The sequence below is a fragment of the Chiloscyllium punctatum genome, chromosome 4 (genome assembly GCF_047496795.1).
Source record: "Chiloscyllium punctatum isolate Juve2018m chromosome 4, sChiPun1.3, whole genome shotgun sequence".
In the NCBI taxonomy this organism is placed as follows: Eukaryota; Metazoa; Chordata; class Chondrichthyes; order Orectolobiformes; family Hemiscylliidae; genus Chiloscyllium; species Chiloscyllium punctatum.
In genome coordinates this window covers 136,020,931-136,040,439 of record NC_092742.1, presented here as the reverse complement: position 1 = coordinate 136,040,439, position 19,509 = coordinate 136,020,931, and the positions used below count along the sequence as shown (strand labels likewise).

Genomic DNA, 19,509 nt, shown 5'->3' with positions numbered 1-19,509 from the left:
TCTTTGCTCTTGCCAGCAGTTGAGTTGAGTCGATTTAGTTTCCACGACACAGCTGAATCGGCTAGGACAGTTTTTCCTGGAACATAAAAGGCTGAGAGGTGACCTTATAGAGGTTTATAAAATCACGAGGGGCATGGATAGGGTAAATAGTCAAGGTCTTTTCCCTAGTGTGGGGGAATCCAGAACTAGAGGGCATAGTTTTAGGGTGAGAGGGGAAAGACATAAAAGAGACCTAAGGGGCAATCTTTTCACACAGAGGGTGATGCATGTGTGGAATGAGCTGCCAGAGGAAGTGGTGGAGGCTGGTACAATTACAACTTTTAAAAGGCATCTGGATGAGTATATGAATAGGAAGGGTTTAGAGAGATATGGGCTGGGTGCTGGCAAATGGGACTAGATTTGGTTGGGATATCTGGCCGGCATGGACGAGTTGGACTGAAGGGTCTGCTTTCATGCTGTACTTTGCTTTGACTCTGTAACACTTGACACATGCTTTCGAAAGGTCAGTCACTCTATGCACATACTTCCCATGAGTATCAGCCCCTGGGTTCGGACTGACACCTTCATAGCATGTGTCAGCAGGAGCAGTGATGGTGGGGGGGAGTGGGCAATCGTACACAATGGGACACAGAGGGGCTTTTCTAGAAAGATGGAGCATTTGGATCGAGGCAGAGCGGTCTTTTGTTGAAAGATGCAGTGCATGGATAGAGGGAGAGGGGGCTTTTCTAGAAAGATGGGGTGCATGGATAGAGGGAGGGGGGCTTTTATAGAAAGATGGGGTGCATTGATAGAGGGAGATGGGGCTTTTCTAGAAAGATGGGGTGCATGGATAGAGGGAGAGGGGGCTTTTATAGAAAGATGGGGCACATGGATAGAGGGAGAGGGGGCTTTTCTAGAAAGATGGGGCACATGGATAGAGGGAGAGGGGGCTTTTCTAGAAAGATGGGAGCATGGACAGTGGGAGAAAGCGCTTCTATGGAAAGATAGGGCGCATGGATCAAGAAAATGGGAGCTTTCGTAGAAACCTGGGAGCATGTATAGAGGGAGAGGGGGCTTTTAAATAAAAATGGGGGAGAGATAGAAGGGGCATTTTGATGGGGGTTGAGGGGAATGAAGCTGCATGGGGTGGGAGTGCACTTAGACTAACGGTGGAGGGAAGGAGGGGAAAGTGGGTATCAGCTGAAAAACTACAGGGGTGGCCCAGAATTGTTGGTGGGGTAACAAATTATCGAGAGGGCGGGTTACAGAATTATTGGACAGCAAAGGTAGGGGGTGCAGAATATTGTGGGGTTATGTCATTGGGGAGGAGCCCAATATTTGGGGGTTTGGGCAGGAAACCTCTGGGTGGGGGAGAAGAGACTGTACATGGGAGGGTGGGAATTGTGGGCAGGGTCGTAATTGGGAGGGGAGCCACAATATTTGGGAGGGGGGCACTTCGTAAAAGCCCTTGTTTCAGAGAGTGGGTTCGGCAGGGAGGGGTGCCTGGTAACTGGAATGTTGCTGTGCAGTGAGGCAGTCACTCAAAAGGTCAGTGAAAGTCTGAACACACTCACTGTGTGGGGCCATGGTGGGATTTCAGAGAGGAGTGGTCTCTGCCCAAAGGGTCAAATCCTGAGGGAGCCTGGGGGTGAGGGGGGCAGAACCCTCAGGCATTTAATGTGGATATAACCTCCTCCTGATCTGAGACATGGGACCCAGTAGGGGTTTATACAGGACATGGAGTGTGATAAAGAGGGCCTGGTGGGAGTAATGGAGGTGGAAGGTTCAAGGGCTTAAATAACACTGCACGGGGTGAGGGGCAATTACCAGTATTCAGGGCCTGGGGGAGAGAGTCTGAGGGGCAAAAAGTCAGAGGAATGACCACGCCCCACTCCACCTGACACACCCCTTTCCATACAGACCCTGCCCCTAAGCCAGCACCCACCCACACACCCAGACCCCGCCCCAACCCAGGTCCCACCCACACACCCAGACCCCGCCCCAACCCAGGTCCCACCCACACACCCAGACCCCGCCCCTAACTCAGGTCCCGCCCATACATCCAGATCCCGCCCCGAACCCAGGTCCTACCCACACACTGCCTCCTCATGCTCCTGGTCACATCTGACCATTCCTTAAGTGCACCTTCTGTGGCTCCCTCCTGGGACAGAGTATTCAAGGGATTCTGTCACTGTCTGATGGCTCACAGTTTGCGTCTGCTCTTCAACTCATCAGCTTGATGGATCGAGCCCTCGATGACAGTGTGGTTTGCAAATCTGACAGCAAATTTGCAGCAACGTGACATTGCAGTCAGGTTGATGCACCAACAGTGTCATTCTGTCTGAGTGCATTTAATGACTGATTGTGGGAAATAAGAAATGTAGTTTTCTGCAGGCGATATAGAAATGTAGTTGTTGTAATTGCGAGTGGAATGTAACTTCTGTAGATGGGGGAGGGGTGAGACATTATACAAACGGTCACGGAATCCTTGTAGCATGTAGTATACTTAAGTCTAAAGACTTTAATTAATATAGAGGATCTTTTAAAATAAGTTTTAAAGAAATAGTTTTAAGCTAGGGAAATAACTATGAAGGGTTGTAGCAAGAGTATTTCAATATGATAAGAATAACAAGTACAGGAATGTAGACATCCAGGAACGACTTGGTCCAACGATAAGGAAATTGAAAAACAAGTGAGGTAACCGATTTGTGTTAGGACCAATGAGAAAGAGGAGGCGTGATTCGGCAACTACTGGATTAGTGGTGCTGGAAGAGCACAGCAGTTCAGGCAGCGTCCAACGAGCAGCGAAATCGACGTTTTGGGCAAAAGCCTTTCATCAGGAATAAAGGCAGTGAGCCTGAAGCGTGGAGAGATAAGCTAGAGGAGGGTGGGGAGAGAGTAGCATAGAGTACAATGGGTGAGTGGGGGAGGGGATGACAGGGAGGAGGCTGGAGTGGATAGGTGTAAAAGGAGCTAGGCAGGTCGGACAAGTCCGGACAAGTCAAGGAGACAATGTTTCCAGCACCACTAATCCAGTGATTCAGCAACTCCCAAACCAGACAAAGAAAGGCTACATGCTCTTTTACAGCGCACTTCTTCCAGACCATCAAAGTATCCAAACTTGCAAGTTTGTAATAAATTGTCCTTGTTTTCATGGCTTTGTCTCCAGCTAATTTATAAGTGAGTTCTATTTCTTACATGATCATTTTACTAATAATACAAGTCAAAATTATTGCATCTGATATATTATTTAATCGTTTAGAATTGATGGCGTTGCTGTTTTAGAAAAGCAAGCTCCTCTTTATTATCTTTGTGGGATATAGGTAAAGTAGTGTTACTTCTGCTATCATAATTACTCACACCAGTATATAATTGTTTCAGCCAAGAGCTGAGTCAACAAGAATGAAAACTATATGAAGGAAATACATAATTGTTTTTGTATTAGCTAAAATGTGCATGCAGAATGAAATGTGCCTGCAAACATTGGTAGATGTTACAGACAAATTGATAAGGTGCTGTGAGGGGAAGGGGTTAAACTAGATACGCCTATACAAACAGTAGTTATAAGCATCTGTTTCTGCTTCTGCAAAAAACAAGAACAAACCACAATCAAGAAGTCATGAGGTCATAAACAAGAGTAATGGTTGCCGGTCTTAGAGAGGTGGGAGATATAAACAGGGGAGGAGCAATCGGATGAAAGAATAGGAACCAAATTACATAAATGTTGTGTACTAGTTGAATTCAGTGTGTGTGTCTAGAGGAGGTGAATGTTAGGATTAGACCTGAATATCAAACACTGAATCTATTGAATCGATAGTAATAGGGATAAAAATGGCAGACAGTCACAAGGTCAGGGGAGAGGTTGGTTATATTGTGTATAAAATGACGAAGAATCTTGTCAACAAGTGCACAGTGCAATCTGCGCAAAAGCCTCTTCAAGTTTGCAACCATTTTTACACTTTAATGGTTCACTTAAAATATGACAATAATATGTGTTCAGTTAATAATCATTCATTTCTGTTTTTATGTACATTCTTGTTCCATGCCTACTGCATATTTCGCCTCTAGTTCGAGAAATAATTTAGTTGTCCAAAATAACTTTCTGTGATTTTCATTCATCTCTCTACATTCACCAAATCGAGAAGCAAATACAAAGAACAAAATCTGCAATATTCATAATCATAGATTTTGAGATAATTTGCCCCTTGACTAGATTTGTTACAGCCTCAGAGCCAGAGATTTGTGAAATACATGTTCTACAGGAGATGTACATTTATCAGACACCGAAAGTAAATCAAACAACCCTAAATGGGACTGCCATAGTGTTAAAGGTTTAGATGGAGAGGAATTTCTTAAGTGCATACAAGACAATTTTCTGATTCAGTATGTGGATGTACCTACTAGAGAAGGTGCAAAATGTGACCTTCTCTTGGGAAATAAGACACCAGGTGACGGGGGTGGCAGTGGGGGAGCACTTTGGGGCCAGCAGCCATAATTCTATTCGTTGTAAAACAGTGATGGAAAAGGACAGACCAGATCTAAAAGTTGAAGTTCTAAATTGGAGAAAGGCTAATTTTGATGATATTTGGCAAGAACTTTCAAAAGCTGATTGGAGGCAGATGTTCGAAGGTAAAGGGACGGCTGGAAAATGGGAAGACTTCAGAAATGAGATAACAAGAATCCAGAGAAAGTATATTCCTGTCAGGGTGAAAGGAAAGGCTGGTAGGCATAGGGAATACTGGATGACTAAAGAAATTGAGGATTTGGTTAAGAGAAAGAAGGAAGCATATGTTAGGTAGACAGGATAGATCGAGTGAATCCTTAGAAGAGTATAAAAGAAATAGGAGTATACTAAAGAGGGAAATCAAGAGGGCAAAAAGGGGACATGAGATAGCTTTGGCAAATAGAATTAAGGAGAATCCAAAGGGTTTTTACAAATGTATTAAGGACAAAAGGGTAACTAGGGAGAGAATAGGGCCCCTGAAAGATCAGCAGGGTGGCCTTTGTGTGGAGCCACAAATAATGGGAGAGTTAGTAAATGAATATTTTGCATCAGTATTCATTGTGGAAAAGGATATGAAAGATAGAGACTGGAGGGAAATAGATGGTGATATATTGCAAAATGTCCAAATTACAGAGGAGGAAGTGCTAGATGTCTTGAAACGGGTAAAGGTGGATAAATCCCCAGGACCTGATTAGGTGTACCTGAGAACTCTGTGGGAAGCCAGAGAAGTGATTGCTGGGCTTCTTGCTGAGATATTTGTATCATCGATAGTCACAGGTGAGGTGCCGGAAGATTGGAGGTTGGCAAACGTGGTGCCACTATTTAAGAAGGGTGGTAAAGACAAGCCAGGGAACTATAGACCGGTGAGCCTGACCTCGGTGGTGGGCAAGTTGGTGGAGGGAATCCTGAGGGACAGGATGTACATCTATTTCGAAAAGGGAAGGACTGATTAGAGATTGTCAATATGGCTTTGTGCATGGGAAATAATGTCTCACAAACTTGTTTGAGTTTTTTGAAGAAGTAACAAAGAGGATTGATGAGGGCAGAGCAGTGGATGTGATCTACATGGACTTCAGTAAGGCATTTGACAAGGTTCTCTATGGGAGACTGATTAGCAAGGTTAGATCTCATGGAATACAGGGAGAACTAGCCATTTGGATATAGAACTGGCTCAAAGGTAGGAGACAGAGGGTGCAGGTTCATAGCTCCTTGAAAGTGGATTGGAATACAGACTCAAACCTTACACCTTTAATGCAATGTCTGAGCTGAGATGTCCTTTATTTTATAAAACGTCAGGTAATCTCGGAAATGTGACTTGAAATAAGTTCTGGGATTTACATATTAATGAATTGAAACCTGCAAACCATTCTAAGATGGAAGATTTCACAGCAATCTAGATTTGTTCAATATACCGTATCAGTTGCATGACACTATGATTTTTAGCTATAAATTCTGTCCCACTTGCGTCCTGATGAAGGAGCAGTGCTCCAAAAGCTAGTGTTTCCAACTAAATTGGTTAGAGTATAACCTGGTATTGTGTGGATGCAATTGCTGGGCCTCCTCAGCCTGCAAACGACTGAAACTAGAGATATATGACCTTATGGTGGGCGTGCTAAAAGTACCCGTCAGTTATGCAATGATGACATAATACAATGTGGATCACACTTTAATGTTGTTTTTCCTCAGAATATGCAAGGGTCTGGGGAGAATTAGCCATCTTTCCTCCACTGCAGTAAGAGGTCAAAAAGAGTATCCGATGCCTTGCAATGTTGGTTGTTGTAAGTTAAGCCTCCACCGTCCAGCACATTTTCCAGGATTCTCTTGTAGCGCTTCTCAGGGACACATGGGAGATCACATCCTGCAAGGAATTCACCGCAGGAAACTAGAAGTGTTTTCTAGCAAGTATGCGTGCAAGGGGGAGGCAGGTTGCAGGCATGTGTCAGACATGTTAGAGATTTGATTTGAGTTGCTCCTGATCACTAACAATTCTCGTGTGACACACCGGGTTTGTCAATACAGGGTCGGGGAGGCATACAGACTGTGAATACAGGAATCTATGTAGTACCCCCGGACAGAATCCCTTGCACAGGTGCCTGGAATCTTGTGTTCAACCTTTAGAGAAGTCTTAGGTGGCAGAAAGTATGGCTCAGAAAAATGGGTTCCCCTCTGTTATGGGAATAAAGCGACTGAGACTATCAATATACCATAATACCTTTTTGTATCTGGCCTATCAAAACAACTATTGGCTATTACCCATTCAGGGTGTATCCCTTTGTGGTCCATATCCTTTAGCTGACCAGAAGTTGCTGAAAGGCTTATACACTGAACTCTTCAGGCTAAACTGATAACTCAGAGGACATGCTGGAGTGGAAGTCAGCAAGGTATAATCTGCCCTGATTCCAAGATTGGTACGAACCCGACAGATCCCATATGCCCCCTTTCCTTGTAGTACTTAACAATATTGTTAGTGACACCATTTGCTTCACGCAACACAGGAACGTCTCTACTGGCACTTATATGGGATCTAATAGTTCTTTTATTATCCCCTAGATTGAATATAAGCAAACTTTGACAAGCCAGGGTCACTCTTTATTCAGTCGCATGACATCAATAAGATGTCAGGCTCCCTGTGGAAAGACTCAGGTCCCAAGTTGTGGAGGGGCAGAGATTCCAACTGAACCCTTTACAATGGCACCTATTTTACTTGTGGTCTTAATGGCCTAACCTTGACTTGCCTCACATTTGACGGGGTGTGTTATAGGTGATATGTAATCTCACATCAGAGTTTTGGATGAGTTACCTTTACCCCTGAAGCCCAAGAGATCCCTCACCAGATTCCTCACCTGGGTTGGGACGTTTTCTCCTTCTTTTTGAATCTATCTGCATTCCCAAGAATTGAGCAAATTGAAAATAGTATTGGAAACTATTGCCAATGATACCCCCTGAGACCCTGACTGAGATCAATGCTGAGCTTTTCACAGTTAGAACAGCGGCCCTTCAGAACTGCTTGGTCTTGGATTGTCTATTATCTAAAATAGACACTTGTGCTGTTATTGGGTGTTACAACTCTGAAAATGTCTGTGATTTGGTGACTCCCATTTGCAGGGAAGTCAAGAGATTAAGCTGCCCTTTTGATTCTGGATATCTTTTTATCTCTCCTGGCTGGGTAAGTGGGGATCTTCCTTCGTCATTGGAGTAGTCACCTTTACTATCATATTTCTCATACTTTGCCTCATATGTAGAACTACAGGTTGTTTTTATACAGTTTGTTCCTACCACATTTCCACTCCAAAACTGGTGATTATCCATCAGACTGTACCCAATGACAACCACTACAATGAACAGACGTGTATGAGTATGTAACCTTTTCCAGAAGGGTACTTGCCCACTTTTTTGGCTGAGCTGATATCCTAAACTTTGGTGTTGATCTGGAACACCAACAAGAAGGGAATGGTAGAAGTATTAAGAACTTGGCATACTGCTGCATGATGGGACAATTGACCAAGGTTAAAGGTCATCTGGCTCTCGAGCTCACAGCTGTCGTGGAAAAATATTGCTGGAAAAAAAACTGAGGTTGTGTAGTTATAGTTTGATGAAATACAGAGGGTATATCTTAAGCTGGTTAGTCTCTCTGTCTTGAGCAACGTTGGGATCAAAGGGAGTAGCTGCATTGTGCTTTTGTCTATCTTGAATTATTGTAGTCAACATTACTTGAGTGCTGAATGTAATCTAACTAAAACAAGCAAAGTTTTGTATCATTGTAAAAAATATAGGCTGACTGTTCAGCTCGGGAGAGTGCTTTGAGACAGTGGTAGCTTCTCCGTGAATTCACGAAAAATAAAAACTCTTCAGACAAGACTCTAAGTCTCAGACGAAGTAATTTCCTTATCACTCCCAGTCAGTTTTTTTTTCTAGTTTAATTTTAGCTGGTAACCTAGAGAAGAAGCTCCTGTGAAAAGTGGTTCCATGCATCAGCAAATGATCCCTGGCTGACTACTCTGAAATTTCTCTTGCCTCGAAGAACATGTGTTTGAATTGACCTTTCACCAAAGGGTGTGTTTATGGGTTGTTGTAAGGATTGCAACAGCTTTGTTAAATTATGATAGAATTGGTTAGGTTTTCAAATAAGGTGCTACTTGAAATTCTGTTTTCTTTTGTTTGTGTTTCATCGATAGTGTTTAGATAAATTTGTTTTGCTTCAAGCCAAGTAGTTTGACCAGCTGTGTCACGCCTGTAATATCCACCTTTCATCTGCCTAAAACATCAAAAACTGTTAGCATCTGGGCTACCTTCTTAAAACGTTTTGAAGGTGTCTGGCATGGTTCCATAACAATATCCTTTCCCGTAATCTTTTTAAAACTATTAGACTTATGATCCCTGGCCTCAAAGTGCTCCCAGACTGACACCTCAGTCACTCCCCCGGCCTTATTTGTTAAGGGAAGGTCAAGTTTTCCTCATTCTCATCAACATCAAGATAAGAAAATTTTCTTGTACATACTTAAATTCCTCTCCATCTCAGCCCTTATCATTATTGCAGTCCCAGTCTAAGTTTGCAAATTTAAAAATCCCCTACAATTACCACCCTATTATTCTTACAGATAGCTGAGATCTCCTTACAAATTTGCTTTGTTAACTGCTGGGGGAATCTACAGTACCAGCTCAATAAGGTGATCATCCCTTGTTTTTTGTGTCTCAGTTCCACCCAAATAACATCACTGGATGCACTCCCCAGAATACCCTCCAAAAGTGCAGCTGTAATGTTATCCCTAATGGAAAATGCCACTCTCCCTCCTCGTTTGTTCTCCTTTGTGTGACTATGTATGTACAGAAATATATTTTATGTATGAAGGATATTTCTGAAATAGAGAAGTGTTAGGTTGAGAAGTTGGACCCTTTAAGACAACCTCAAGTGGTGCAGGAATTGAACAAATGCAGCTGCAGAGCCAATTCATCTATATAAGGAGGGCTTATGTGGCACAGTGGTAGTGCCCCTAACTCTGAGCCAGGAGGTGTGGTTTCAAGACCAGCCCACGTCAAGGTGGAAGAGGTGCTGGATGTATTAAAACGTATGAAGGTGGACAAATCTCCTGGTCCTGACCAGACATGTCCAAGGAGAAGAAATTGCTGGGGCCCTGGCTGAAATTTTTGCATCATTGTCAGCCACGGGTGAGGACCAGGAAGACTGAAAGGTAGTGAATGTTGTGCCATTCTTCAAGAAGGGCTGCAAAGAAAAACCTGGGAACCGTAGACCAGTATGTCTGAGAAGTGGCAGATGGAGTTTAATTCAGATAAATGCGAGGTGCTACAATTTGGGAAAGCAAATCTTCGCAGGACTTATACACTTAATGATAAAGTTCTAGGGAGTGTTGCTGAACAAAGAGACCTTGAAGTGCAAGTTCAGAGCTCCTTGAAAGTGGGGTCGCAGATAGATAGGATAGTGAAGAAGGCATTTGGTATGCTTTCCTTTATTGGTCAGAGTATTGAGTACAGGAGTTGGACGATCATGTTGCGGCTGTACAGGTCATTAATTAGGCCACGGTTGGAATACTGCATGCAATTCTGGTCTCCTGCCTATCGGAAAGATGTTGTGAAACTTGAAAGGGTTCAGGAAAGGTTTACAAGGATGTTGCCAGGGTTGGAGGATTTGAGCTGTAAGGAGAGGCTGAACAGGCTGAAGCAGTTTTCCTTGGAGTGTCGGAGGCTGAGGGGTGACCTTATGGAGGTTTACAAAATTATGAGGAGCATGGATAGGGTAAATAGACAAAGTCTTTTCCCGGGGGTTGGGGAGTCCAGAACTAGAAGGCACAGGTTTAGGGTGGGAGGGGAAAGATATAAAAGAGATCCAAGGGGTAATGTTTTCACACAGAGTGGTTTGTGTATAGAATGAGCTGCCAGAGGAAGTGGTGGAGGCTCGTACAATTGCAACATTTAAAAGCATTTGGATGGGTATATGAGTAGGAAGGGTTTGGAGAGATATGGGTCAGCATGAACGGGTTCGACTGAAGGGTGTTTCCATGTTGTATATCTGTATGACTGTATAGCTCTGTGTGCTGGATAAGTTACTTAAGATTCTGAGAAATAAAACATATTTGGAAAGACATTTGGTTTGATTAGGAGCAGTCAGCATGGTTTTGTGCGTGGGAGGTCATGCCTCACAAAATTTGTTAGGAGTTCTTTGACGAGGGCAGGGTGATAGTCTATATGTATTTCAGTAAGACCTTTGATAAGGTTTCACATGATAGGCTGCTCTGGAAGGTTAGATCACATGGAACAGAGGGTAATCTGGCAAATTGGATACAAAATTGGCTTGATGGTAGGAAGCAGAAGGTAATAGTGGAAGAATGCTCATCGGACTGGAGGCCTATGACTAGTGGAGTGCCTCAGAGGTCGGTGCTGGGCCTATTACTGTTTGTTATCTATCTTAATGATTTGGATGAGAACGTATAAGACATGATCGGTAAGTTTGCGGATGTTGAAATTGGCAGTATTGTGGACAGTGAGGAACATTAGTGAGGGCGGCACAGTGGCTTAGAGGTTGCACTGCTGCCTCACAGTGCCAGGGACCTAGGTTTGATCCCTGCCTCGGGAGACTGCGTGTGGAGTTTGCACATTCGCAGTGTCTGCGTGGGTTTCTTCCGGGTGCTCTGGTTTCCTCCCACAATCCAAAGATATGCGGGTTAGGTGAATTGGCTCTGCTAAATTGCCCATAGTGTGAGATAGGGTAGGCGAGGGGAAATGGGTCAGGGTGGGTTACTTTCCAGAGGGTTGGTGTGGACTTGTTGGGCCGAAGAGCCTGTTTCCACACTGTAAGGAATCTAATCTAATTATTAGAAGTTGCAGCAGGGGAAGAAATGGCAAATGGTGTTTAATACTGATAATTGTGTGGTCTTGCATTTTGGAAAGTCAAATCAAAGTAGGAGTTTCATGGTGAATGGTAGTACCTTAAGGAGTTCAGGTGTACGGCTCTCTGAAAATGGAGTCGCATGTAGACTGGGCAGTGAAGCAGGCTTTTGGGACACTGGCCTTCTTCAGTTAGAGCATTGAGTATAGAAGTTGGGAAGTTATTTTGCAGTTATATAGGCCATTGGGGAGGCCGCACTTTGAATATTTGGTTCAGCTTTGGTCACCTTGTAATAGGAAGGATGTTATTAAACTGGAAGGAGAGGAGAAAATTTACAAGGATGTTGCCTGGATTCAATTGTCTGAGTTATAGGGACAGGTTGGACAAGTTCAAACTGTTTTCTTAAGAGTGTAGGAGACTGAGAAGGGGCAGGGACCTTCTAGAAGTGTACAATTTTATGAGAGGCATGGATAGGGCACATTCACTCAGTGTTTTTCCCAAGTTTGGGGAATCAGGGACTAAAGGGCATCAGTTTAAGGTTAAAGGGAAGCTGAGGGGCAACTTGTTTTTACACAGAAGGTGATGCACATATGGAAAGAATTGCCAGCAGAAGTGGTTGAGGCAGGTACATTAACATTTAAATGATATTTGGAGAAATACATGGATAGGGTTAGAAGGCTATGGGCCAAGTGGAGGGAAATGGGATTAGCGTGGACAGACATTTTGATCAGCATGGAACAGTTTGCGCCAAAAGGCCAGTCTCTGTGCTGTGGGACTCTTATGATGCCATGACCCAATCATTTCAGTGAAGCATCATAACAGTTATGGTCAGGAGATTAGGAATTCTCTCTCAAGACAAGGGTCCAATTGTGGTTAGGATTTCCTTGTCAGGGTTGATATGCAGTGAATCTCTGACTTAGTGTCTTTGTCTTGGTTAAACCTCTGCCAGGCAAGACTGCAGGCTTTGAATTTCCCCAAGTTCCCCACTCCCCTAATGTTTATATCTAAGTCTTCATTTGTGCACTATACCAACACAGCATCCCCAACCTCAGGCAGACAAAGAAACATGCCACACCTAGCTGTGCACTGTTTCCCCTTTGAAGCAAAGGTGTTATTTAAGTCAATAACCTCCTCTCACTTTCCCCTCACCTTATTTGATCCCTTTCCATTCACTATCATCTCCTGACATTATGCATTGAATTCTCCCCTTTCAGCATTGTAATTCCCTCCGCATCCCCGCCTTGTATGACTCCAATCCTACAATTAAATTCCCACGTTCCCTCCTGCAGCAGCAGTCTCTGATTAACCCTTGACTTTTAGTGGATGGAGCCCCAGAATAGATCAGGCTCCATTCTCTTGAGACTTAACTGGACAAAGAGTGCTCTGACTGCTATCCCATGACAGTTTGCACCTGGGCTCAGACAGCAGTCCATGGCCAAGTCTTGGCACTGAAGAGATGAGATTCCCTCATCCTGACTATTGATGACCATCCAGTGATCTGACCACATCCAAACTGCTAGGCAGCTATCATATACAGCTGCTGACCTATTGTACACCTTGACTGAAGGGTGTTGTCCCAGACTTGGCTGACGCTTAATCTCATTATGCCTCTCTCTAATCAATTGCCTGTAAAATATGAGTGCTTGGCATTCTGAAGAGTCATGAAACTTGAAACATTAAAACTTTTTTTACCTCTGCAGCTTAGGTTTGTTTTCACTAAACAGCACAGCAAGACAACATTGAGCCACTGTGCTGCCCTTTCATGAGCACTGCTGCCTCAACTACAGGGAGTCCAGTTCAAATCCAACCTTAGATGGTTGCCTGTATGGAATCTGCACATTCTCCTAGTGTGTGTAGGTTTCCTCCAAGTGCTCTGTTTTCTCTCACTGTGCAGGCTGGGTGGGTTGGTCACAAATAGCCCATTGTATCCAGGGATGTTCAGGTGGATGAGCCATATGAAATGTAGGGCTGAAGAGATAGAGTGGGACTGGTTGGGATTACCTTCAGAGGGTCAGTGTGGACTTGTACTGAATGGTGCGCTTCTACATTTTTGGGATTCTATTCTTTTTAAAATCGGTGATCCTTTCAAAAAAGGTCTGGCTGAGTGTTGTATTTTGTGAAAATTGTCCTTGGAGCATGGCAATGCAGACAAATGTTGTACCAAGGCAACTGCTGTGATTTAACAAAGCGTAATGTTGGCATGTGTCAGATGTTACATTTTGAATGCCAGTGTTTACAGACATGGGGTGCACATGGCTGTCTCCCATGGGGCAGACCCTGAGATGTTAATGCCATGTGTGCAAGATAGATGTTTGGAAGAGCAAGCAGCAAGTTCCTGTCACAGATACTCACTTATGTGAGTTACGTTCTCAGCACTTCTGCTTTTTGGCAGTTGGGAAAATAGGAATCTATATATTAGTGAGGCAAGTAATAATGAGCATGAATAGGCACCTTGTCATTTACTAGTAATAATCTCATCTCAGGCTCCAGGATTTGCTTGGTAAATTTGACCTGTAGATCTCAACAGCAAGGTTACACTATGTTAATCAATTGTCTGAACTCTTTTGGCCAGTGGCTGTGGGGCAATTGCTTTGGAAGTATTGGAAATAGCAGTTTATAATCCTTTGGATGCAGCTACTTGTGGGATGGAAAGTGAGGAACAAAAGGGATCATGTCAGTGTTGTGGAGGGAAGAAGGGGGTGGGGAGGCCAGAAGTGTGGGAAGTGTGTTTGTGTCAACTACGCTTGGCCCTTCTGATGGGGCTGACATTGGGAATGACAGGACTGTTCCATGAGGAGAGGTTGGTTCACCTGAGCCTGTGTTCAGAGGAATGAGAGGGGCATTCTGATCAAACCGTATCCAATTTGAATGTCTGGACAGACCTGATTCAGGGAGGAGGTTTCCCCTTGGTAGAGGAGTCTCAAACCAAATATCACAGTCTCAGGATGTGGGCTTGGCCATTTTAAATGGAGATGAGGCGAACTTTCTGAACTCAGAAGGTGGTTAACCTTTGGAATTCTCTGCCACAGTAGACTGTGGAGGACAGGTCATGGAATATATCAAGGAAAGAAATTGATGGTGTGTTTCGAGGTTAAAGACATCACGAGGATGGAGAGAAAGTGGGAATGTGGCAGTGAGTACAGTAGAGCAGCTTTTCTTGGTCATTTCTCCCAAATATAACTGATAAAGTAAAACGAGACAGTGTTCCTCCAGGAAAAGGGTGCTACATGGGCAGCACAAATTACACAACTATACATAGCCATAAAATGCATAAGAAATGCAAAACACACAAGCTTCACTGTAACGAAGAATGATTGATAATGGGCATTTTTCCAGCAGAACGTAAGAATTCCAGTTTGGAAAGAGTCCAATTATACAGTGTGAAGGAGCCTGATGGCTTGGGGGGAGAAATTGTTGCACAGTCTGGCTGTGAGAGAATGAATACTCCAATATCATCTGCCAGATGGAAGGAGGGAGAAGTGCTTGAGTGAGGGGTGTGTGGGGTATTCCACAATGCTGTTAGCCCTTCAGATGCAGCGTGTGGTGTAAATGTTTGTAATGGAGGGAAGAGAGACCCCGATAATCCTCTCAGCTGTCCTCACTATCCGTTGTAGGGTTTTACAATCTGAGATGGTGCAATTCCCGAACCAGGCAGTGATGCAGCTCAGGGTACTCTCAATGAACCCTCTGTAGAATGTAGTGAAGATTGGTGTGGGGGGTGGGGGGGGGGGGGGGGGGAGGAATGTGGGAGGTGGGCTTTCCTCAGCCTACGCAGAAAGGGTCAGCCATGATCATACTGAATGGGAGAGCAGGCTGGAAGGGCTGAATGGCCTATTCCTTCTCTTGGTTTCTATGTTTCTGTCAGTCTACTGTCCTCCTGAAAATTTAATCCTGAAATGTATCAGGGATTGCATTGGGGAAGCACATCAATAGCTGTTTTCATTCAGACACTCCTGCATCTTGACAATGTGATTTCTCTTTGCAGAAGCTGGTGACAGTCAGTCTGAAGATGAAAGTGATCCACAGGATTCCTGATGTCATCTCAGTAAAACACTCATGGCAAGGAGTTTCTAACTATTGATGGCCAATCGCTTCTAATAAAGATTGACACTTTATGGAACTTCTGGATTGTTCGCAATCCCCCGGATGTTAACGTTCTGTGTGATTCATGGACAATGTAAATATAGCGAGGAAAAACACAAAACAGCCTCATTGAAACCGAGGGGTGGTTTCCAATAATTTGAGAGACGGTTGAAAGTTACAGATGCAGAGCCAAGACGCAGGTACAGGATGAGATGTCCTGGAGATATTCCAGAGCTCACTCTATGACACACACGGGGCAATACAGCAGTAGATGGAAGACCATCATTTTCTGGTCATATAGAGGAAGCTTTGTTTTGTGTATAACACCACATTGTCCCTGTCCTGGAAGTATTTGATGGGACTGTGTAGAGAGAGCTTTACTTTGTATCTAACACCATGCTATCCCTTCATGGCCCAAGAGGTTCAAAAGGGTTCCGACTATTGTTACATTTTTAGACGATGAACCTAGCTCTGGAATCCAGAACCAAAAAGAATATTTTCTATCTCTAAAAGGCAGCAGTTTCTGTTATTGTCTCAAAATTTCATTACAGATTTCAGATCTTTCTAAATTCCAAGGGCACAATCCTGAGTTTGTGTCATTTCAGTTCTTTAACATTGAACCCTGGCTGTCCAGCTATCTTTCTGATGAATCTACTCTGTGCTCAAATGCATATGGACTCCCAAGTTCCCCATTCTTTCTTGCCCTTCCCTATCTAGAAAGTCAATGTCAGTGCTGTGCTAACATGAAATGGAGCCGTGAACAAACTTAAAATGGCTGACTGACTGACACCTTCAGAATCATTAGTCCCTGCTTTGCAGATTAAAACACATCTCACAGTTTGTATATTATCATCTCTCTGTCTCCTACAGATGAAATAAAGTGAGATGTTAACCAATGGTGTTTGGATGTAAGACTGAGCAGGGACAGTATAAACTGAACGGTACAATGTGAAACTGAGGGCAGGAACAGGGAAGTCTTCCGTTTGGGTCTGGATTTCTGTCAGCAGAGAAGAGGTGCCAATGTGTCAATAGATGTTTCTGTTCACATATTCTTGCATTGTTGAAATGTCACATTTGCAGGCAGAAGCAGGATATGGAGGACTTTATTCCAAAGGATATGCAAATTTTGATTGATTAAACTGTTTAATGTCAGTGCCCTGAGATAATTAAGTGTCAGCATTGTCTGTCTAACTTTCCAAAATACAAGCAGGGAAATATGAGAGGAATATAGTAAAGGTAACATGACAGGCCTGCCTTTGAATTAGAGGTTAAGGCCTTGTTCAGAATCTGTCACAGAGTTTTAACCTGGAGTCAGGCATATTTCAGTCAGAAAACAGGAAGTGATCGAATGCAGCACTGATGTCTTCAAATTTTGTGCTATCTAAAAATAAAACAAAAATGGACTTGCAATGAGAAAAACCTCGTGGATCCTTAGATACATGTGTGTCGTTTGTGTATAATTGTGAGGGAGTGAGTACCTGTGAAGTAGTGAGTGTGCCTGTGTGAGAGTGACAGTTTGTGGTTAGGTTTTTTTTGACGAAGAGATTGTACTGGAATGTGTGTGAGTGCCATGTGTAAGATTGAGTTATTCTGTGAGATGGGGAGTTTGTGATGCTCTACATATGTGTGTCTCATTGATTGATTTGGACAGCTCCTTACTCTGCATCTAATCCCATTATCTCCTGACCCTGGGAGTTTCAGGTGGAGAAAGTGTAGAGGGATACATGTTCTATAACCCAGTGTTGTAACTGCCCTGATTGTGTTTGATGAGGACAGTATGGGGAGTGGGGTCAATTATTCAATGTCTAACCCCACGCTGAACATGGCCTGGGAGTTTGAAAAGCTGCGGTGTAGCTTTAATCTGCATCTCATTTTCAACCTGCTATACACATTGATGCTCTCGATTAGACTGCAGTCTGTATATCACTCCCAGTTGTGTTGTGCGATGTATAAATTCACTGAAACAGTCAATGAGATTCCAGTCTCTACCTTACTCGAAACTAAGTGGTTGAATGTAAAATTGGGAGTGGGAACAGAGAACTCTGCAGTTTAATTTCTGCTACATTCAGTTTCTCCAAATGGAATAGCATATGGAGTGCAGTGGTTCAATAAGGCAGCTCACTGCCACCTTCTCAAGGGCTGATGAGAATGGGAGACAAATACTGGAGCCAGCCAGTGATGCTCACATCCCGTGAACCAATGAAGAAGAACAATCTCTTTGCCTTTCTAATCACTTGCTGCCCCTGCAGACTAACACATTGTGATTGATATCCAGGACACCCGGATACCTTTGTCCCTCGGAATCATGCAGCATCTCTCCATTTAACTCACTGTCTCCTTCTTGATTCTTCCTGACAAACATTTGCACTTTGCAATGCATTGGAGGATGTTTTACCCACACATTTACCATCTGTACATCACTCACTGTGAGTGTTGCTTACTTCCACTTCACAATCTACCTTCCAAACCACTTCACCGAGAAAATGTTCAGTTTTTCAATCAAAAGCTAACTTGAACTGATGCCCGTTAGAAATACAGTTACCCTGCTGTTATTGTCTGTCCCTTGGTCTGTGTGTGCCTGTTTCTCTCTCCTCTCCCACAATATCTGCAAATTGCCACATTCAGCGCTAGCCTTTTTGAGCTAATTTATGCTGTCTATATCCCCTGTACAATCAAACTAAGACTGCCTAATTTCCCTCGCCCAGTGCCCCTGTAAAAACAGCCAAAGTGTCCAAATATTTGGTGACATCATCACATTAGTTTTCTCTGATTTGTGTGCAAGTTTGCAGTCACTAATGTTTAATAACTTAATATGTACTAAGATAGAGGAGTAAGCAGGAAGCAGGACGTGGAATAATGGATTAGGATGGAACTTTTCGTGTGGATGTTAAGAGCCAGAAGCCTAATCGGGAATGAGAACAGAGAGAATCAAACAAAGAATGTTGTATTTGTGGTGGAGAAAATGGTCAACAAGTGATATTTTGACCCTGTTGTATCACTGTCAAGAGTTAAGGTTTGTGTGTGGGCATGTGTGTGAGCGTGAATGTGTGAGTGTGAGTGTGTGTGTGGTCTCAGATGCTGATAGTTGAGATTTGCATCATTCTTAGATGATATATGCCCTTCAAATGTTTGTTTGGGACATAATCAAGGAAGAATAAAGAACAAAGAATATTCCAGCACAGGAACAGGCCCTTCAGCCTTCAAAGCCTTTGCCGATCCAGATCCTCTGTCCGAACCTATCATCTATTTTCCACGTATCTGTATCCCTCGGCTTCCTGCCTGTTCATGTATCTGTCTTGATACATCTTAAAAGCCTCGACCACTTCTTCTGGAAGCTATTCCATACACGTACCACCCTCTGCATGAAAATGTTGCCCCTTAGGTTCCTTTTGTATCTTTCCCCTCTCACCCTAAAAGTATGCCGTCTAGTTCAGGACTCCCCCATTCCATGGAAAAGATCTTGTCTGTTTATCTTATCCAAGCCACTCATGATTTTATAAATCTTTATCAGATCACCACTCAACCTCCGAGGCTCCAGGGAAAACATCCCCAGCCTGTTCAGCCTGTCTCCATATCTCAAATCCTCCAACCCTGGCAACATCTTTGTAAATCTTTTCTGAAACCTTTGTAGTTTCACAACATCCCTCCAATAAGATGGAGATCAGAATTGCACGCAATTTTCCAACAGAGGCCTAACCAATGTCATATGCAGACGCAACATGACCTGCCAACTCGTATACTCAATGCTCTGACCAATATCTCACTGCTTTATCTGTCCTTGGAGTGTTTGGTGGGGGCAGTGTAGAAAGAACTTTCCTTGGTGTCTTAGCCTGTACTGTATTTGTCCTGAGATTATTTGATGGGGAAAGTGCAGGGAATATGTTACTTTGGAAAACAGGAACAGGAGTAGGCCGTTCAGCCCTGCGCGCTTGTTCTACCATTCATGGTTGATTTGTGGCCAAAGTTTACATTCCTTCCTTTGGCCTATTTTCCTCAATACATTTGCTGAACAAAAAAAAACTCTCTGTCAGACATACACTGAGAAACTGATCCAGCATCCACTGCTATTTGTGGAAGAGAGTTCCAAACCTCTCAAACATTT

General features: G+C 43.5%; 1 long non-coding RNA gene across 1 annotated transcript; it reads left to right on the top strand.

Annotated features, from left to right (window-relative positions):
* The first annotated feature begins 2,931 nt into the window (after positions 1-2,931).
* LOC140475972 (uncharacterized) lies at positions 2,932-16,826 on the top strand. Its single transcript, XR_011960389.1, has 2 exons — positions 2,932-3,159; positions 15,310-16,826. It is a non-coding gene; the product is annotated as an uncharacterized lncRNA (long non-coding RNA).
* Positions 16,827-19,509: the final 2,683 nt, after the last annotated feature.